This window comes from Dermacentor variabilis, chromosome 4 (assembly GCF_050947875.1).
Source record: "Dermacentor variabilis isolate Ectoservices chromosome 4, ASM5094787v1, whole genome shotgun sequence".
NCBI classification, from domain to species: Eukaryota; Metazoa; Arthropoda; class Arachnida; order Ixodida; family Ixodidae; genus Dermacentor; species Dermacentor variabilis.
Window position 1 is genome coordinate 167,553,776 of NC_134571.1, and position 21,471 is coordinate 167,575,246.

At 49.4% G+C, this 21,471-nt stretch overlaps 7 non-coding genes across 7 annotated transcripts; all 7 read left to right on the forward strand.

Annotated features, from left to right (window-relative positions):
- Positions 1-6,129: 6,129 nt before the first annotated feature.
- TRNAG-GCC (transfer RNA glycine (anticodon GCC)) lies at positions 6,130-6,200 on the forward strand. Its single transcript has one exon. It is a non-coding gene; the product is annotated as a tRNA-Gly (tRNA).
- A 213-nt stretch (positions 6,201-6,413) lies between these two features.
- TRNAG-GCC (transfer RNA glycine (anticodon GCC)) lies at positions 6,414-6,484 on the forward strand. The gene has a single exon. It is a non-coding gene; the product is annotated as a tRNA-Gly (tRNA).
- Positions 6,485-6,839: 355 nt separating this feature from the next.
- On the forward strand, positions 6,840-6,910 carry TRNAG-GCC (transfer RNA glycine (anticodon GCC)). The gene has a single exon. It is a non-coding gene; the product is annotated as a tRNA-Gly (tRNA).
- Positions 6,911-14,126: 7,216 nt separating this feature from the next.
- TRNAG-GCC (transfer RNA glycine (anticodon GCC)) lies at positions 14,127-14,197 on the forward strand. The gene has a single exon. It is a non-coding gene; the product is annotated as a tRNA-Gly (tRNA).
- A 4,961-nt stretch (positions 14,198-19,158) lies between these two features.
- On the forward strand, positions 19,159-19,229 carry TRNAG-GCC (transfer RNA glycine (anticodon GCC)). The gene has a single exon. It is a non-coding gene; the product is annotated as a tRNA-Gly (tRNA).
- A 209-nt stretch (positions 19,230-19,438) lies between these two features.
- TRNAG-GCC (transfer RNA glycine (anticodon GCC)) lies at positions 19,439-19,509 on the forward strand. The gene has a single exon. It is a non-coding gene; the product is annotated as a tRNA-Gly (tRNA).
- A 210-nt stretch (positions 19,510-19,719) lies between these two features.
- Positions 19,720-19,790, forward strand: TRNAG-GCC (transfer RNA glycine (anticodon GCC)). The gene has a single exon. It is a non-coding gene; the product is annotated as a tRNA-Gly (tRNA).
- Positions 19,791-21,471: the final 1,681 nt, after the last annotated feature.

Here is a 21,471-nt window from a genome sequence, read left to right on the forward strand (position 1 = left end):
GCAATGAGCCCACAGCCATAACTTGATCAATAAGGAGAAACCGCGCCAAGTACCGCGGGCATTTACAGCCCGAATGGCCGCCGCGATAGCAAAGTGCCGAGTTTATGAGCGACACATGTCAGTCCCATACACAGCTATGGGTGCCGTCCAGGTATTATTCCTTGCCTTGGATCTTGCTGCTCGAAGGAGAACTGGAAAGAGGAAAGTGTATTTGGAAGGGCAGGCACAATGAGGTACGGACAAGTGCTCGCGCGTTCATCTCTCGCCCGGTGGGCACCAAGCAGCCCGCTGCCATGCGGGCACGGTTGACGTCCACCGGCGAACGAGGAAACAAAAAAACAAAACAAAACAAAAAAAAGGCCCGGGGCCTGCGCGCGCCAACCGTCATCGAGGGAGCCTCGTCGGAGAGGAGAGCCCGCGCTACACGATCTGCGCAGCCATAGAGCGCGCGCGTGCGCTTCGGCGCTGCAGGCCGCGCGCTTTCGTGCCCAAGGTTGCCTAATTGATTTTCGAGACGCGGCGGCCAAGAATATCCGACCGTCTCCGCGAGCGCTGTCAATTTGCCGGCTAATTGATACGCGCGCGCGCGTGCGCAATCTAGACAGCTGCCGCAGGCCCAGTCGGACACGCGATAAGGACGCGACGCGGCGGGCGCACGAGAATGACACGCGCATTGCACTGCCACAGCTCCCTGCGACCGCCGCACGTGTGCACTTTTTCTGGAGGCTACGAGAAATCGGCTTTGCGGAATAGGCACGCACGTGGCGCAGTTGGCGCAGCGGAGGAAATAATCGAAGCGCGTTTAGTGTGCGCGCAATCTGTGTCACTGACTGTATACCGACTAGCTTTATGTGTGTCGGCACTGATAATGTTTTTGTTTTTTTTCACGGGCAGCCGCTAAAAGGAAATGGCACAATGTGTGTTTCACTGGGGGGGGGGGGGGGGTTCAGGAATTACTTGCATAATAAGCCAGAGCGTCTAGCGCTCCTGTACTGGAAACACCCACTGAAACATCGTTTTTCGTAAAAACCTGAACAGAGGCAACTCATTGCAATAAGCCGGAGGAAACAATTTGCCGATGCTTAGCTGACCCATTTCGCTTTCATCTGTCTTGGTACTTGAGGCAAAATTTCATGCCTTAATGCACGCCCTGTTTGAAATGAAGGTTGAATAGATATCCGATTTCTAAGGACATGCAAAGCAATTTATTATGTGGTTTATCGTCCGAAAGCCAAATAATGTGGTTTATTACCTAGTGAAATGTGGTGTGCAATATTATTTAGTATTTATTGACTTCGACAAATCAACACAAGCTTGAAAGGACTTGCTGGTGGCCCATTTGGCGCGTTAGTGACGTAATAAATGATCAATAAAAATAAACGCAGTCCTTTTCCGCTACCTTTTATTTCCGCTGTTTGTTTTAGCGCTCGTTGATTTTGTCACAACTTGGTTTTCTTCGCTAACAAATGATTGAGCTTCTTTCCCGGTGGAACCGTGTAAGCATTTTATTTCGCGTTCCCGACATCAATAAGCCTCTCTAATTCCATAATTACTTTGTTTAGCGCAAGACAACGGACACAAGAAAGACGCCAGCACAAGGCAATTGGCGCCTGCCTTTTATCTTAAATGTTCTTAGCATTGAGTATCAGAAAGGCTGCGGCAGCAATGCAGATTTCGCGACCGGGCGCTTGAGGAACTAACGATCGCGGCTCAATCTCGCGCGTCATATATGGAGGAAAGCGAGGAGGCTGTGCGGGAGGGAGGGAGCCGACTTAGACTCTGCCAACAATAAGTGCGTACCTTGCACGATTCCGATAGCAAATTAGGAGACAGCTATGCGAAGTAAGGGAAGTATTTTATTTGCCGTATAGACTTGCAAACATTCGCTTACTAACTAAATTAACAAGCATAGTGTCAAGCGCACAAGCAAACGTGAACGCATCTCACTCGATGACTGCGGGCACCCGCAGTCAAAAGGCCGGAAAGAGAAAGCGCGGCAGCAGCAGCGAACGAATTGACCTTCGTGCTGACTCTCGCTTCAATGCGAATTTGCGAGAACACAGTACACCCGATGCTATCTGCACTCGGCGCACTCTGTTTCCAATTGCAGATCGCTTTCAAGAAAGGGTCAGCGTGGCCGCGTTATGCGCAGCTGCCACCGGAGTAGAACGTCCCCTCCCTCCCGTCCTCCCGGTGCCTTGCGCGCGACGGAAGACGGTGCGCCTCCTCCCCGCTTTGATTCTTTGCACGCTCGAGATTCAACCGCCATCGTCGGCTCACCCTCGCGTGCTTACACTTGCACACGGAACATATGGTGAGCGGCGACTATGTAATCACGTCGTGATTTTAATCGAACCCTCACGGCGACGGCTACAATGACGGCAGAAATGTGCCTGGATGCCCATATGATTGCTATTGTAATAAAACGTTCCCGCGCACGCCGCCGCTTGGCAAATCGTTCCTTCACTATATTGCTGCCCTATAGCGCTTACAGATACGTGAAAAGTGTGTAGATACCTCGTCGTGCTGCACCATCAAAGGTAAATAGCATCTAAGTGGCTTCTGTAGGCAGTGAAAACCAAAATATTGCAGCGCGTACGAGACGCCTGTCAGTTCCCGCGTGCTGCCGGCCCCGCACGGATTAACAACAGAGCCGTAGTGAACTACAATGCCTCACGCCGGAGGCTGCCGCTTTGGCTACTGTCCCAAAATTTATCGTACACTCTATCCAGACCGCTTTTACGAGCAACATGGCGGTAATGAAGCCATAGTACTGCTGCTACACGAAGCTGGAACTTAGCAAAAGTCAGTGCACTATAAACTAAAACGTTCATAAGTGTCTAGACGGATGTATTTTTTACACGGTGGAATACTTTTAACCAACTTGCGTGATGTTTTGGGCTGTCACTCGGTTTTAGTAATGGCGAATAAAGGCGTTTTCCTGCGTAGCAACAGACGCCGCGTAAGTTAATTAAAAACGCTAAAACATTCGCGGGAATAACATGCTTACAAAATCTTTCAAGGCAGTTCCTGATCATTTTCAAGAGTGACCGAACTTTTCGCATTAGATATGGTTAACTATAATTCTATTGAGTACAAACACTGGAAGCGTGATTTCCAAACCTACGTGTGGTGTTTTGAGACGCTTCGGTATTACTTCATTTAACTGCGAAGTGTTTCTTACTATCGCATTTGATAGGTGGCGTTCAGACAGAGAAATCGCTGCCAGCTTCTGCAAGACTAGGTCCGCCTGCAGCAAGAAACACATCTCTTCCTTCATTATCACCAGTGATGATTCTTTATCATGAACCAAAGTGCCAGCACAGGGCTGTTTTTGCTTTTCATTCCCCTCCAACTCGGCCACCATGGCTGCGAAGCGAACCCTGAAACTAGAGCTGAGCTTTTCAGAGTCATTTCTCTACGGAGCAACTAGGCATTTATGCTCAGGATCAAACGATGCATTTTCTCACAGTTGGCTGTCCAGCTGTGGTTGCCGCGTTATGGTAAGGTCGATATGAAAAATACTTGATGGCATCGTTGAAGAACCTGAGGTCGTCCAAATTACCCATATACCATATATACCAAATCCGTGATATCCCGCTGCACAGCTTAGGGTAGAAAGCATGATGGATTATAATGATGATGTCGCTGACGATGTCTATTGAAATCTCTTTTGAAACGGGGTGGGGACAACTAGTCTTCTAGCCTGCTTGATTCCACCAGGTTTTACTGCATCTATCGCTATCCAGCCTTTTGTCTATCTGATATCGATCTTAACTTTCGTACTTAAAGCTACTGTCACTATACTATACCTACGTTTGGAATGACTGTGGTGCTGTCAATCATGTCCCTGCTTGTCTTCCACCAATACTGTAATCGTCTCTTATTTATTTCGACTGCTGACCAGTTAATCCTTCCATCTTCTTTGTATCCCAACGCTTCTGGAAGGTGGACACTCCCTAATGGTCTTAGTGAGTCAATATCTTGGCATCCATTACGATGTACCGAGTCGCTTACGTGTTGTTGTTTTTTTCATCTATGGCGCTTACTTGCTGCGGTGTGTTTTTGACTTCAGGCAGCCAGCTCAGGCCTCAAATAACAAGGCACTATCTTTTGCTTTATCATACAGATTTTTGAAGCTGATTTCTTGCAGTTTTTGTAAACCTCCATGGTCTTTGGCGGTCTCTGTTTCCCTCACTTTTTTTATGACTCCTAGTTGTCTACATGTTCAATTACCCTGTACTTGGTGGCCAACTTTCTTAAACTCTTTCTCAATTCGGTGTCCACGTTTTTGGGGTACAAATATCTGCGTATTTTAGGCGCCCAATTTTTTTTCATTTGATATTCTTTAGCCATCCTTCAAAACTAATATTGTTTTGCACTTCTCTGGCTTCAAATGAAGCCCAACTCAGCTCATCTTGCCTGCCTAATTTGTGGTTTTAGCGTGGGGCCCCAAAGCCTGTCGGCCAGCCACCCTCTGGTTAATCTCCAACCCCGAGAAGATTTCTGATTTACAGCACAGAATTGCATTTGCGAGTGTTAGCGCTGGTACTATTACAATTTATGAAGTTCCTCGCACCACCTCGCAATTTATTGTAGACCCAAGTTGTCTCTGTTTCATTATTGCTGCATTCCGCCTCCCTTTCACCGTTAGATTATCTTGGTGGGCGTGTGGGTGGGTCTTGCCTTTATTTATGTTATGTATACACCCACTTATGTACGCTTATGTGTTCTGTATGCTTGACAATGAGTATGGCATCCCGTTGGATTCATGCCACACCATTACTTGTCTCTTCATTCAATAGCACACTTCCGAATTTCTCTGTGCTAAATTTTAAGCTTAGATTCGTCGCTGCATTGCCACTTATATTCCCAAATCTGTAAATCCCTCTAAAGAAGGAATCTATCGACCGAACGACAAAGGCGTATAACGACGACGGCTTGACGACAATGAGATGTCTATTCTTAAATTATGCCTATATGGTATAACAACCACAACTCGATGGCGATGGTGTGACGATGACGGTATGACAACAACCAGATGAAGACGCGAGAATGACGACTACCGCGCGACCAAGTTCGCATGATGACGACGGTATGACAACGGATGCACGATAGCCTCTGTGTGACGACGGCGCAGTGACTGCAATGGCTAGAAAATGACGCCATAATCACGGTTAAAAACCACAGCATAATTAGAATAGAATGACAAACAAGGAAAGACCTCGGTAATTCTACGAAGGTGGTACGAAGACGACGTTATCGCAGCACTGGAATGACGATGTTGAAGCGATCGCAATGGTGAAATGACCGCGTGATGACGATGACATGAGGACAACGGTGGGCGGCGAGTGCGCGAAGACGACTCTATAACGACGATGTCATTTGTGGGCCGACGATGTCATTTTTGGGCATCAAATTAGATTCTAACCTTAAGTTTTCTCAACACATAGCCTTCATTAAATAAAAGTGCGCCTTCGTTATTAGAGCAATAATCAAATCAAGACCATACTTCTCTAAAGACGCATTATTGGCATTATACTTTGCCTTAATCCACAGTCACAGGAATTGTTTCCTGGGGAAACACATATAACTGGCATATCTCGTCTATTCAGCACTTACAAAACCAAGATATACGCATTATCACTAACAGTGGGTTTTTCACGAGTGCTACTTCTCTACTTCGTGAAAATAACATCCTAGTTGTAAAGAACTTGTTCAACTCTCATCTAATAATTATGTTTTATAAACGGACATTGACATGACAACGGCATGAAGATAATGGTATGACGATGAGTGTACGATGGCTGTGGCGTGACGATGAATATATAACGAAACCTGTATGACAACAGCGGCATGATGAGAGTCCGATGTCGTAGCTGCACTGAAGATGATGGCATGACCAGGACGGCATAACGATGGTCTGACAAAGGAGGCGTGATAGCGACTGACGATGAAGGTATGACAAGAATGCCGTAATCACGCTTGAATGACGGCAGTTGTGGTAGAATACTCGCCTGCCACGCGGGTGGCCCGGGTTCGATTCCCGGCCGACGCAGCTTCAATTTTTGAAAGGAGCTGTGAGATAAAACGGAATGATCCAAACAATGTATTGGAATCTCCCACAGGGCGTCGGTGGTTCAGTGGTAGAATACTCGCCTGCCACGCGGGTGGCCCGGGTTCGATTCCCGGCCTACGCAGCTTCAGTTTTTGAAAGGAGCTGTGAGATAAAACGGAATGATCCAAACAATGTATTGGAATCTGCCACAGGGCGTCGGTGGTTCAGTGGTAGAATACTCGCCTGCCACGCGTGTGGCCCGGGTTCGATTCCCGGCAGACGCAGCTTCAATTTTTGAAAGGAGCTGTGAGATAAAACGGAATGATCCAAACAATGTATTGGAATCTCCCACAGGGCGTCGGTGGTTCAGTGGTAGAATACTCGCCTGCCACGCGGGTGGCCCGGGTTCGATTCCCGGCCGACGCAGCTTCTGTTTTTGAAAGGAGCTGTGAGATAAAACGGAATGATCCAAACAATGTATTGGAATCTGCCACAGGGCGTCGGTGGTTCAGTGGTAGAATACTCGCCTGCCACGCGTGTGGCCCGGGTTCGATTCCCGGCAGACGCAGCTTCAATTTTTTAAAGGAGCTGTGAGATAAAACGGAATGATCCAAACAATGTATTGGAATCTGCCACAGGGCCTCGGTGGTTCAGTGGTAGAATACTCGCCTGCCACGCGGGTGGCCCGGGTTCGATTCCCGGCCTACGCAGCTTCAGTTTTTGAAAGGAGCTGTGAGATAAAACGGAATGATCCAAACAATGTATTGGAGTCTGCCACAGGGCGTCGGTGGTTCAGTGGTAGAATACTCACCTGCCACGCGGGTGGCCCGGGTTCGATTCCCGGCCGATGCAGCTTCTGTTTTTGAATGGAGCTGTGAGATAAAACGGAATGATCCAAACAATGTATCGGAATCTGCCACAGGGGGTAGGTGGTTCAGTGGTAGAATACTCGCCTGCCACGCGGGTGGCCCGGGTTCGATTCCCGGCCGACGCAGCTTCAATTTTTGAAAGGAGCTGTGAGATAAAACGGAATGATCCAAACAATGTATTGGAATCTGCCACAGGGCGTCGGTGGTTCAGTGGTCATTCTGCTTCCGGCAGCCGAGCTGAGCGGTCAGCAGGATCATGGGCTCCAGTGGAGCAGCGACAGCGGCCACTTTTGGCCGCGGAAACAGGCTCAACGATGATAAGGATTATGCTTTTATTTTGCCGCAGCTGCCTAAAGGACAACTGGTGATTAACACTGTCTTTTTGCACGGTGATGTACGTGCGAGGCCGTACAAGGTGGAGGATTTCAGGGATGCCCTTCTGCCGACGGGCCTGCTGCCGGATGTGGTATGCATAGGGGCGTACCAAATCAACCACGTCTGGGCAGTGACCCTCTGCGATGCAACTGCAACGAAAAGGCTGCTTGCCCTGAAGGAACTTCAAGTGAAGGGACGACGGTGCCTCATCATTGACCCGCAGGACCAACAGGTGAAGCTTAGGCTTCACTGGCTGCTCTACGGCGTTGCCGACGAGGACGTCCGGACGGCTTTCGCGGCTTTCGGCAAGGTGGAGGAGGTGAGCCGGGAACGGTGGCGCGTTGAAGGCATGGGAACCAAGACCTCAACCACCAGGACCGTCCTTCTCAAGCTGAAGGCCAGCATGAAGGTGGAAGACCTCCCCCATCAGATCCGCGTCGGTGGAGAGTTAGCCTTGGTCGTCGTTCCCGGTCGACCGATGCAGTGCCTGCGCTGCCACGGCACGGGACACGTCCGCCGTGAGTGCAGAGTACCGCGTTGTACCCGGTGCAGACGTTTCGGCCACGTCGACGCTGAATGCGTGAAGTCCTATGCCGCTGTGACAGGCCCACCAGTGAATGATGTTGCGGCAGAGCACCTCATGGATGTGGCCGAGGCGGAGGACGCGGCTAAAGGAACCGGTGACATGGTGTCGACAGAGACAAGTAGTGGGACGACGATTCTGGAGGTAGACGGCAACGCGGCTGAGGCTACTCAGAAGCCGAGTAGGACGGAACAGGATGCTACGACCCAGGGGCAGGTGACGGGAAACGTCAGTGAAGACGCAACTGACGACGCGACCGCAATGCAGCAGGACGAGGGCGTCACCGACGACGACCGTACTGGGGCTCTTGCTGCCTCCGTCAAGCGCACCCACGACCAGAAGAAGGACCGCGAGGATCGGGCACCCAGCACCAGTGAGGGACCACCGACGAAGACGCCTCATGGGAGGCGGATGGGCTACAAGCCAAAGCCCAATGTACCGCCTGAAAGGAAGCCTGCCGACAAAGCGGCCACGTCTAAGGACACCAACAAACCGGGAGGTCCCGGAGGCGGCTAGCCGAGGGCTAGTCGTGAGCGGTAAGCACCATGCTCCGGGCCTACTTTACTTTTCTTTTAGATCAAGATGGCTCAAATACCGTCCCTGAGGATTGCCACATTAAACGTGAGAGGGCTGGCGGCTAGTCGTAGGCAAAGTCAGGTCCTACGTTTGGTCACTGACCACGACATAAACGTACTAGCCGTCCAGGAAACTAAGGTTGAAGGAGAGGAGGAGACCGGGAGCATGGTGCGACGTTTCACGACTAGGTATTTTGCGGTGGTTAGCCATGCTGTAGGCACGGCTGGAGGGTGCGTTCTTCTTGTGAAGAAGCTGCCTGGACTGCAGATTCAGAGCATTTTTTCGTGTCAGTCAGGAAGGATTGTTCTTTGTGATATTGTTATGGGTGATTCAGAGTTCCGCATCATATGCGTATATGCGCCGAATTCAGTAAATGAGCGCGTCCGTTTTTTTTCGAACCTTTCACGATATGTTTGTTGTAATATGCGCGTGATGATGTTAGGGGACTTTAATTGTGTGTTGAGTGCTGGAGACAGAGTCAATAATGCAGGTGTGCGTGACCGAAGCAGTGAAGTGTTATCAAATTTAATTAATGAAAATGAACTCGATGATGTTTATGAATGTCTGGAAGGGGGGCGTCAAGTGACTTTTACACGTTTTCAGGGCAGCAGCCATGCGCGTTTGGACCGAATGTACATTTCATTGGATATGATTCCAAGATGCCACGGTTACTGTGTAGTACCAGTGTCATTTTCAGATCACTGCCTTGTGAAATGTAACGTAGGTATAATGAAAAAGCGACATGTATTTAAGTGGGATATGTGGAAACTGAATGCCTTGTTACTAAATGACCAGCCCTTTTTACAGGTAGTACGGGATGCGATTAATGAAGTTCAATGTGATGCTGCGGGAACAATCGTCGAGAAGTGGGAATGTTTTAAAGAAAAGATTAAAATGAAAGCAATAGAAAGATCCAGTTGTAAAAAATTCGAGAAGGAAATGAAAGAAAAGGGTTTCAGAACACTGCTTGGGCAGCTGCTAACGCTTGAGTGCAAAGAGCCTGGTGCGTACAAAGACGATGTGCGAAACGTCAAAGAAAAACTTGAATTGTTTGACAAGGAACGCTATCAAGGAGCCATCGTGCGAGCACGAGCGGATGCACTAGCGGCAGGGGAGACGCCCACTAAAAGGGCGCTGGGTCTTGAGAAGGCGTATGGACGAAGAAACCATGTCGAGCAGATTTTAGTGAATGGGAATGTCGTTGAAGACAGTGACAGCATTCAGCGCGCCTTCTTTGAGTACTATCACTCGCTCTTCGCATTTCAGGAAGCGAATGTTGAGGGGTTTAAAGCAGGTTTTCTGCATCGCATGCCACGTTTGAGCGATGACGTAAAAAAGCGATTAGAGGAAAAAATAAGGGAGAGAGAAGTCGAAAAGGCAATCGACGATTTGAACTTGGGTAAATCACCGGGACCTGATGGACTCAGCGCGGGTCTATATAAAGCTTTTAAAAGAGAGCTGGCGCCTTTGCTTGCGCATGTATTTAATGACGCATACGAAAAGAAATCATTACCACCTTCCTTTGGAAAAACGCACACCATTCTAATACCGAAGAGCGATCAAATAGACAAACTCAGATTTGTGTCATCCTACAGACCGATTTCACTAACAAACGTCGATTATAAAATATTTATGAAGGTTTTAGCTAGCAGGCTTCAAGGCGTCATCAAGGAAATAGTCGCAGACCATCAAACTTGTGGCATCAAAGGGCGATCTATTTTTTCAAACATCCATAAGATGCGATGTGTGCTCGAGTGCTGTGACGTCATAGGTGGCCGTGTTGCAGTACTTCAGCTCGACCTAGAGAAAGCGTTCGATTGTGTCGCTCACGTTATTTTGTTTGCCATCTTAGATCATGTTAATGTCGGTTCCATCATCACTGAGGGCGTGGCCTTGGCGTACAAGAACTGCACAACAAGATTAATTGTTAACAAGTCTCTGGGGGCCCCCATTAACATCAGGCGTTCAGTGCGCCAAGGCTGCCCCCTCAGTCCGCTATTATTTGCTATCTACGTAGAAGCAATGTGTGTAGCAATTAATGAAAATGACGGAATACGTGGTTTCAGATTGGCAGCGACCGAAGTGAAGTTGCTCGCATATGCAGATGACATTGCAGTGTGTTGCACTGACAAACCAAGTGTAACGGAAACCATATCTGTAGTACAACATTTCTGCGCCGTAACGGGTAGCAGAGTAAACTGGGGCAAATCGCTAGGCCTGTGGCACGGGGACTGGTTTTCTGCACCCGACTATTTCGCGAACGTGAACTGGGTGAAAACTCCGACCAGGTATCTGGGTGTTCCCCTCGACAGGTATAATAGCAGCGACGAATACTGGAGGAACCAAACCAAGGAACTGAAAGAAAAAGTAGACAAATGGAAAAGTACTAACCTGTCCATTTTTGCAAGAGCGACAATTTGTAACGTGTTTTTTATTACTAAGTTATATTACGTCTTGCAAACGCTGTATTGTTCTAGAGTAAATGTGCAAAGGCTGCACAGAGTGTTCGCAGTTTTCATCTGGGGATCAACATGGGAAAGATGCAGCCGAACAAATTTGTTCAGAAGAGTGAAGGATGGGGGGTGTGGGCCTGGCGGATCTTTTTGTTCGTCAAGTTGTAAACCGATTTTTGTTTTTTCGCGATGTTCGCGATCCTTTTCTGCGCGCCGTATGTCAGCTAAGGTTGAGTAACGCTGAGTAACGTTGAGTAACATGTTGTTAGCACGGCAAATTTGACTGGAACTCTGCGTGGTTATTTCAAGGAAGTTGTTGACAGTGTACGCTTCCTTTCTGTTCGTTTTACAAATGATTACCTTTGTGATGTGAAAAGGAAAACATTGTATAGAGATGTATGCGATATTGTTTTCCCAGTGCCCTTATACAGAGCCATATACAGTGGAGGGCCAGGACAGGATGTACTTAAAAGAGTAAAACAGATGCAGGTGCCACCAGGGGTAAAGACCTTCTTCTTTAAGCTACACACAGGAACGCTCTCCGTGAAGACGTTTCTGGAGGAACGGGGTTGTCTCTTACCTTGGGGGTCGCACTGCTTGATATGCAAGAAGCCCGAAAATATAGATCACGTTTTCCTACATTGCTGAGCGGCAGTTTTCTTCTGGGACGTCTTAAAGCGAACCCTGAAGAAAGAGCTGCCGGTGGACCCCCGAGGTATCAGGTATCTGGCCATTAAAGATGTCGACGGGGTTCCCTATGACTTTGTTATGTTAAATGCTCTACACTGTATATGGCGGGCTCGTATGGCAGGGTACCATTGCGATCCTGATGCTAGGCCAGCTCGTGCTTACTTCAAGGAATGTATGTCGCGATTTATTGAAATCCATAAAATACAAGAATGTGTACCGGATTGGCTGTCGAGGCTAGAACCCCTGACAGCCATGAAGGAATTTTAGTATGACAAAGCCAGTCCAATATGGACAGACGGCTTTATTGTGCGGTTTCTTTCCTTACGCACCTTCCGTTTTCTTTTTGCCTCCTCCAACGGTTGGAATTTGTGATACACAAGTGTGTGCTAACTGTACCGTCTGAGTAATGTCGAAGACTGGCAATAAATAAAAAAAAAAAAGTCGGTGGTTCAGTGGTAGAATACTCGCCTGCCACGCGGGTAGCCCGGGTTCGATTCCCGGCCGACGCAGCTTCAATTTTTGAAAGGAGCTGTGAGATAAAACGGAATGATCCAAACAATATATTCAATCTACCACAGGGCGTCGGTGGTATCCATCCTCCATCCTCCAGCTAGACTTGGAGAAGGCGTTTGATTGTGTTTCTCACGACATATTGCTTACCATCCTTGAACACGTTAATTTTGGCCACATAATCGCTGAAGGGGTGACCATGGCGTACCGGAGCTGCTATACCAGACTTATAATTAATCAGATGTTGGGGGCCCCCATTAACGTGAAGCGCTCCGTTCGCCAGGGTTGTCCACTCAGTCCACTCCTGTTTTGTGTCTACATAGAAACGCTATGTCTGGCCATCATTGAAAATGAATGTATTAAGGGGTTTAGTCTTCAATCAGCAGAAGTGAAGCTACTGGCATACGCTGACGATGTGGCTGTGTGCTGTAAGGACAAACAAAGTGTATTGAATACTGTTAACATCGTCAAAAAGTTTGGTAACGTCACTAACAGCTACGTTAACTGGCAGAAATGTTTGGGGTTTTGGCATGGAAGATGGGCGTCTACACCAGACCACTTTTCGAACGTAAACTGGGTCACGACGCCAGTTAAGTACCTTGGAGCACCCCTTGATGCCTACAAGGACAGTAGCGAGTACTGGAAGGAGCGGACAAAACAACTAAAAGAAAAAGCCGACCGATGGAACGCCTGTTACTTGTCAATATTCGCGAGAGCTACAGCGTGCAACATGTTTCTCGTGACAAAGATCTGGTACGTAATGCAGGTACTACAGTGCTCTCGTATTAATGTGCAGAAACTGCACCGCGTGTTCGCTGTATTCGTGTGGGCATCGAGCTGGGAGCGATGTAGCCGAGATAATCTCTTCCGGCGCGTGAAGGATGGTGGTCTGGGGTTGGCGCACCTCTTCTTGCGTCAACTGGTGAATAGATTCTCCTTCTTTCGAGATACAAACGACCCATTTCTGCGCACGGTGATCCAAATGAGGCTGTCAAGATCACTTCCCGAATTCATTGTAGGTACGGAAATAATGCCAGGACCAGTCCGTGGTTTCTTTCGGGAAATAGTTCAGAGTGTTTCCTTTTTGCGTGTTCGTTTTTCAAGTGCATATTTGTGGAGTGTAAAACGGAAAAAGTTATATCGTGATTTATGTGACAGTGTTTTGCTGGTACCGATGTACAGAGCCCCGTACAGTGGAGGCCCAGGCCTAGATGTATTGAAAAGGGTGAAGAAGATGCCAGTTCAACCAGCCACTAAATCGTTCTTTTTTAAATTACACACTGGTACTGTACCTGTTAAAATCTTCCTTGAACAACGTGGGTTCTACATGCCATGGGGAACCAACTGCCTTATATGTAAAAAAACAGAAAGCATAGATCACGTCTTCATCCACTGTTGGGAAGGGGTCTTTTTCTGGGACGTGTTACAAAGGACTCTAAAAAAGGAGCTACCTATAGATCCCCACGGAATCAGGTTTCTGCCAGTATATGACGACGAAGGTTTCCCGTACGACCTGATCATGCTGACGGGCCTCCACTGTTTATGGCGCGCAAGAATGGCGGGTTACCATTGTGACCCGGATGCCCGACCGGCGCGTCTGTACTTTTGTGAATCCATGCAACGGTATGTGGAAGTGATCAAGATGCAACAGCCTGTTCCTGAGTGGCTGTCGAGGGTTGAACCCCTTACAGCACTAAAGGAATTTTAATCCGACAACGTCGTGCCACAGTAGCGGACGGCAGCGAATGTAAACATTACTGTTCCTTGTTCCGTTTGTGTATTCATCCCTTTTTGCTTCTTTGGTCTTTGTTTATATCATTTAGGAATTTGTGTTGTGATATGTCGAGGTCTGGCAATAAAGAAAAAAAAAAAGTCGGTGGTTCAGTGGTAGAATGCTCGCCTGCCACGCGGGTGGCCCGGGTTCGATTCCCGGCCGACGCAGCTTCTGTTTTTGAAAGGAGCTGTGAGATAAAACGGAGTGATCCAAACAATGTATTGCAATCTGCCGCAGAGCGTCGGTGGTTCAGTGGTAGAATACTCGCCTGCCACGCGGGTGGCCCGGGTTCAATTCCCGGCCGACGCAGCTTCTGTTTTTGAAAGGAGCTGTGAGATAAAACGGAATGATCCAAACAATGATTGGAATCTGCCACAGGGCGTCGGTGGTTCACGATTCTGCTTCCGGCAGCCGAGCTGATCGGATCGTTGAATCATGGCCTCAAGCGGGGCGGCGACAGCGGTCACTTTAGGCCGCGGAAACACAGGTTCAGCAACGACGACGAAAGGGACTACCAGTTTATTTTGCCCCAACTGCCAAAAGGACGAATTGTTCTCAACACCGCCTTTTTACACGGTGATGTAAGAGCGAGGCCGTACAAGGTCGAGGATTTTCGGGATGCGCTTGCGCCCGAAAGCCTGCTGCCGGAAGTTGTGTGCCTCGGGGCCTACCAGGTCAATCACGTCTGGGCCGTGACGCTCAGTGACGCAGCTGCAACAAAACGCCTGCTGGCCCTGAAAGAGCTTCAGGTGAAAGGGCGTCGATGTGTCGTCGTCGACCCGCAGGACCAGCAGGTGAAACTGCGGCTTCACTGGCTGCTGTACGGCGTTTCCGACGAGGACGTCCGGGCGGCATTCACAACCTTCGGCAAGGTAGAAGAGGTGAGCAGGGAGCGTTGGCGCGTCCAAGGCATGGGAGACAAGACCTCGACCACCCGGACCGTGCTACTGAAGCTGAGAAGCGGCATTAAAGTGGAAGACCTGCCTCACCAGGTCCGCGTCGGCGGAGAGCTGGCATTGGTGGTCGTACCTGGGCGGCCCATGCAGTGCCTGCGCTGCCAAGGGACAGGACACGTACGCCGTGATTGCAAAGTCCCCCGCTGTTCGAGATGCAGACGGTTCGGCCACGTCGACGCTGACTGCGTTAAATCTTACGCGGCCTTGACAGGACCAGCAGCGAGTGATGTTGCTGCAGAGCACGTCATGGACGCAGTCGAGACAGAAGAAGCTGCTAAGGGAGCCGGTGTGCAAGTGCCTTCATTGACGACAAATGCCACGACGGTACCGGAGGTCGCTCAAGCCAAGGTAGTCGAGGGTGGTGAGCAGGTGACTGGGCCTGCACGTGTCGAGAGGGACGAAGACCCTGTGAAGGCAGGTGCTAATGAAGGCGAACGCGAGGAGACTGAGTCAGCGATGCAACAGGGCGAGGATGCAAACGACGGGGACCGGGCGCCTAGTCTCGGTGCCACCTCCAAGCGCCCCCGTGACGAGGGCGGAGACAAGGACAGCGCGGTATCCAGCACAAGTGACGGGCCACCAGCGAAGACGCCTCTTAGGAGGCGGTCGGTCTTCAAGCCGAAGCCAAATGTTCCGCCCGAGAGAAAGCCTGGTGACAAAGCACAGCAAAAGAATAACGCCGGGAAGACGGGTAATCCCGGAGGCGGCTAGCCGAGTGCTGGTCGTGAAAGGTAAGCACCATGCTCCGGGTCTATCTCATACTTTAGTTCATAATGGCTCCTAATCCGTCGCTCACTATTGCCACACTAAACGTGAGAGGGTTGGCGGCCAAGCGTAGGCAAAGCCAAGTCCTACGGTTGGCCGCTGACCAAGACCTAGACGTTCTAGCTGTCCTGGAGACAGAGGTTGACGGAGAGGAGGAGACCGGGAGCATGGTGCGGCGTTTCATGACTAGGTATTATGCGGTCGTGTGCCATGCGGTAGGGACGTCCGCCGGTTGTGTCCTGTTTGTTAAGAAGTTGCCTGGCCTTGTTGTTAAAAATGTATTTTCATGTCAAACCGGAAGGATTGTTTTTTGTGATTTTGTTTTTCGTGAATTGGAATTCAGAGTCATGTGCATATATGCACCGAATGCTGTGGAAGAACGCGCTTCATTTTTTGCGAACCTTTTTCAGTATATTAGCACTGATAAGTGCATGGTTTTGTTGGGGGATTTCAATTGTGTTTTGAGGGCTCGGGATAGAGTCAATAATGCTGGTATTCGCGATAAAAGCAGTAGTGTGTTGACTAAGGTAATTAGTGATAATGAACGGGACGATGTCTGTGAGTGCCTGGAGGGGGAGCGGGAAGTCATGTACACACGATTCCAAGGTAGTAGTCATGTGCGGTTAGACCGCATATACGTATCGCAAGACATAATTCCAAAGTGCCATAGTTATTCGGTGGCACCAGTATCGTTTTCAGATCACTGCATTGTGAAATGTCATATAGGCACGGAGAGGAAGAAACTAGATTTTAATTGGGAACTATGGAAAATGAATGCCTTACTACTAAAAGACGAGCCATTTGTAGAGGCAGTACGTGAGGCCGTCAGGAAAGTAGGTGAAGAAAACAGTGAAACAATAGCAGAGAAATGGGAATACTTCAAACAAAACGTCAGAATGAAAGCTTTAGAAAGATCGAGCTGCTTACGATTTGAGAAGGAAATGAAAGAAAGGGGCTTACGAAAGACACTTAAGCAGCTGATAGCGCTGGAGTGCGAAGAGCCTGGGACGTATAAGCAAGATGTAGGAGCCATTAAAGAAAAAATCGAGCAGCTTGACAAGGAACGGTATCAAGGTGCGATTGTGCGAGCAAGAGCAAATGCATTAGTAGCTGGAGAGACGCCCACTAAACGGGCGCTGAGACTCGAAAAAGCGCAAGCTCGACGGAATCATGTCGACAGAATTTTGTGGAACGGCACAGTTGCCGACGATAGTAAGAGCATAGGCCGAGCGTTTCTAGAGTATTATCAGCCACTCTTTGCGTTTCAAGAAGTGAATATAGACGAGTTCAGAAGGGCCTTTCTATCTCGGATGCCGCGAGTGAGTGACGATACAAAACAACGATTGGAATGGAAAATAACAGAACGTGAAGTTGAAAAAGCGATTGATGATTTGAAGCAAGGCAAATCACCTGGACCGGACGGTCTGGGCGCGTGTTTATATAAAGCTTTTAAGAAAGAACTGTCGCCGTTACTAACAGAGCTGTTTAATGATGCGTATGATAACAAAACTTTGCCGCCTTCTTTTGGAAAAGCCCATACCATACTCATCCCTAAGAGTGACCAAATGGAGAAAATTAGGCTAGTAACATCTTACAGGCCAATATCTTTAACCAATGTTGATTAGAAGGTTTTTATGAAAGTTTTGGCTGCCAGACTTCAAAGCGTCATAAATGACATAGTGGCAGATCATCAAACGTGTGGTATCAAAGGAAGGTCCATTTTTTCGAATATTCACACGATGCGGTGCGTGCTGGAGTGCTGTGACGCCACCTCGGGTGGAGTCGCGGTGCTCCAGCTGGACCTCGATAAAGCGTTTGATTGTGTCTCTCATGATATTTTGTTTGCCATTTTGGATTACGTTAATGTTGGTTCCATCATCACTGAGGCAGTGGCGTTGGCGTACCAGAACTGCACAACACGCTTAATTGTGAATAAATCATTGGGGGCCCCCATTAACGTCATGCGTTCTGTGCGTCAGGGCTGCCCTCTCAGTCCTCTTTTGTTTGACATTTACATAGAAACTATGTGTTTGGCAATAACTAAGAATGAGCAAATACGCGGGTATAGCTTGGCAGCCACACAAATCAAGCTCTTGGCATATGCAGATGACATCGCGGTGTGTTGTACAAGCAAAGAAAGTGTGACGGAAACAATAAGGGTAGTGAAAAATTTTTTGTGATGTGACGGGCAGTAGAGTGAACTGGGGAAAGTCCCTCGGTTTGTGGCACGGAGAGTGGTCTTCGGCCCCGGACCATTTTGCAAATGTGAGCTGGATAAAAACCCCGACCAAGTACTTAGGTGTCCCCATGGGCAGTTACAAAAATGGCGACGAATACTGGACGAACCAAGCAAAAGAAACAAGAGAAAAAGCAGACAGGTGGAAAGGCATCAACCTGTCGATTTTCGCAAAAGCAACTGTGTGTAACATGTTTTTCATTACGAAGTTGTGGTACGTCATGCAAACGTTGTACTGTTCAAGTGTAAACGTGCAAAGGTTGCACAGAGTGTTCGCGGTTTTTATCGGGGGCTCTACCTGGGAAAGGAGTAGCCGAACCAATCTGTTCCGGCACGTGAAGAAAGGGGGGCTGGGCTCGGCGCATCTTTTTGTACGCCAGCTTATGAACAGGTTTTTGTTTTTTCGGGATGTGCGTGATCCGTTTCTGCGCACTGTATGCCAACTCAGGTTGAGAGGTGCTTTGCCGGCACTTATTGTTAGTACAGATAGTAAGCCCGGAACGCTTCGTGGCTATCTTAAAGAAGTTGCAGATAGTGTGCGCTTTCTTTCTGTGCGTTTTTTCTTTTGAGTATTTATGTAGCGTTAAAAGGAAAACATTCTATGAAGATATTTGCGATATTGTATTTCCAGTGCCATTGTACAGAGCGCTATACAGTGGAAGATCAGGACTGGATGTCCTTAAGCGAGTGAAAAATATGGAGGTGCCTACTGGGGTAAAGACATTCTTTTTTAAATTACACACAGGAACACTCTCAGTGAAGACATTCATGGAAGAACGTGGCTTTCTTGTACCCTGGGGCTCGCACTGCTTGATTTGCAAGCAACCAGAAACAATAGACCATGTCTTTCTGCATTGCTGGGCCGGCGTGTTCTTCTGGGATGTCCTACAAAGAACAATGAAGAAGGAGTTACCGTTAAATCCGCATGGCATCAGGTACTTAGTGGTAACGAATGACGACGGGGTTCCCTTCGACCTAATAATGCTCAAGGGCCTTCATAGTTTATGGCGTGCAAGGATGTCTGGGTACTACTGCGACCCGGACGCTAGGCCTGCGCGTACGTATTTCCGCGAAAGCATGTCTCGTTGCATTGAAATAAAGAAAATACAAGAATGTGTACCCGAATGGCTGTCGAGGATAGAACCTCTGACAGCACTGAAAGAATTTTAATTAGACAACGCCAGTCCTTATAGGACTGATGGCATGTATGTTCTTTCAAAATGTTTTGTATTTGTTAATTGTGCATTGTAATTTTGTTCTGTATTATGTGCTCTGTACAATGTCGAAGACCGGCAATAAATATTAAAAAAAAGGCGTCGGTGGTTCAGTGGTAGAATTCTCGCCTGCCACGCGGGTGGCCCGGGTTCGATTCCCGGCCGACGCAGCTTCAATTTTTGAAAGGAGCTGTGAGATAAAACGGAATGATCCAAACCCTGGCCGTCCAGAGTGCCCGCGATCGGGCCGTCAAGCTCGGCTTGGCGGTCCCTACGTGGGACTAGCCGGGTGGCGCGGGATCTCCCCTGCGTCTTCTCTGGACCAAAATAAAGTTACTTCACTCACTCATCCAAACAATGTATTGCAATCTGCCACAGGGCGTCGGTGGTTCAGAGGTAGAATACTCGCCTGCCACGCGGGTGGCCCGGGTTCGATTCCCGGCCGACGCAGCTTCAATTTTTGAAAGGAGCTGTGAGATAAAACGGAATGATCCAAACAATGTATTGCAATCTGCCACAGGGCGTCGGTGGTTCAGTGAATACTCGCCTGCCACGCGGGTGGCCCGGGTTCGGTTCCCGGCCGACGCAGCTTCCTTTTTTGAAAGGAGCTGTGAGATAAAAACGGAATGATCCAAACAATGTATCGGAATCTGCCACAGGGCGTCGGTGGTTCAGTGGTAGAATACTCGCCTGCCACGCGGGTGGCCCGGGTTCGATTCCCGGCCGACGCAGCTTCCTTTTTTGAAAGGGGCTGTGAGATAAAACGGAATGATCCAAACAATGTATTGGGATCTGCCACAGGGCGTCGGTGCTTCAGTGGTTGAATACTCGCCTGCCACGCGGGTGGCCCAGGTTCGATTCCCGGCCGACGCAGCTTCCTTTTTTGAAAGGAGCTGTGAGATAAAACGGAATGATCCAAACAATGTATTGGAATCTGCCACAGGGCGTCGGTGGTTCACCAGGATTTTGCTTCCGGCCACCAAGCGTGACGGACGTATGATGACGGGCTCCGTTGGAGCGGCTTCAGCGGCCAGTTCTGGCCGCGGTAACAGGGCTATTGAACAGGAAACCGACTACTAGGTTGTTCTGCCAAGTCTCCCAACCGGGCGTTTAGATTTAAATACTGTTTTTTTTTTGCACGCGGACATCAGGGCCCGCCCGTACCGGGTGGAAGATTTTCGAGACGCGTTGGCTAGGCAATCGCTGCTCTCGGATGTTATCGCCCTGGGGGCGTATCGGATGAGCCATGTCTGGGCCATCACGCTGAAGGATGCGGATGCCGTTAAGAAGATTGGAGGCGTCGGTGAGCTGCGCGTGAAAGAACGCCGCTGCTGGGTTATTGACCCAGCGAACCAGGACGTACTTCTCAAGCTCCATTGGCTGCTTCACACCGTGCTGGACGAGGACGTGCGTGTCGCGCTTGCACCGTACGGAAAGGTCTCCGAGGTGGCCCGGGAGCGCTGGCGTGTGCACGGCGTGTTAGAGAAAGGCTCAACGAGCAGGATGGTCATGCTGAAATTGAAAGCTGGCGTTAAACTGGACGACTTGCCGCACCAGCTTAACGTTGGGGGTGAGTTGGCACTCGTCGTTGTGCCTGGAAGGCCTCCGTTATGTCTTCGCTGCCAAGGTACGGGACACATTCGTCGGGAGTGTAAGGTCCCGCGATGCGGATCTTGTCGACGTTTCGGTCACGAAGACGGTGAGTGCCCCCGTACTTATGCGAGCATCGCCGGCCCTGGAACCAGTGAAGATGCCTCGGAGCATTTGATGGATGAGGCGGACGCAGAAGAGGCAGCGAGGACAACTGGGAAAACGGGGACGAAAGATGGGCCTTCTTTTACGCCTCTGGTTAAGCAGAAGACAACAACATTGACGCCTCCTGCAGTGGTGGCATCTCAGCTAGCGCAGCGTGGCCCCCAAAGCGACAGCGGTCACAGTGCGGTGGCCGCTACGAAAGTTTCGCTGAAAACCCCGGACTGCGTGGAGCCTCGCATTGCCGACGCCATGGACGCCGACGATGAAGGGGCTGCCCTAACCGCTGGAAAACGGTCCCGCGAAGAAAACGCCGGAGACAACCTGCAGCCTGGTGGTAGTAGCAGTGGGGAGCCGCCTCCAAAAACGACAGGAAGTCGACGTTCGTCGTTGAAGCCGCAGCCAAACCTCTTGGCCGAGTCACGGAAGGCGGGTAAACCGCCTCCGTAATTTTTTTTTCTGTGTTCTGTGGAATGTCAGCGTCGGTTGTGTGTCGACCGACACAGTGTTTTTGGCTGACATTTCGAGTTTGCGCGCATGCAAAGTGGAGGATGCGACGAGGGAGTGCCTCAGACCACTTCGAGACAAACAACAGACAACCCTTTGAGTGGCCAGAGAGACCCCCCGAACGTGATTGCGGAACATCAGTAGGGAGAATCA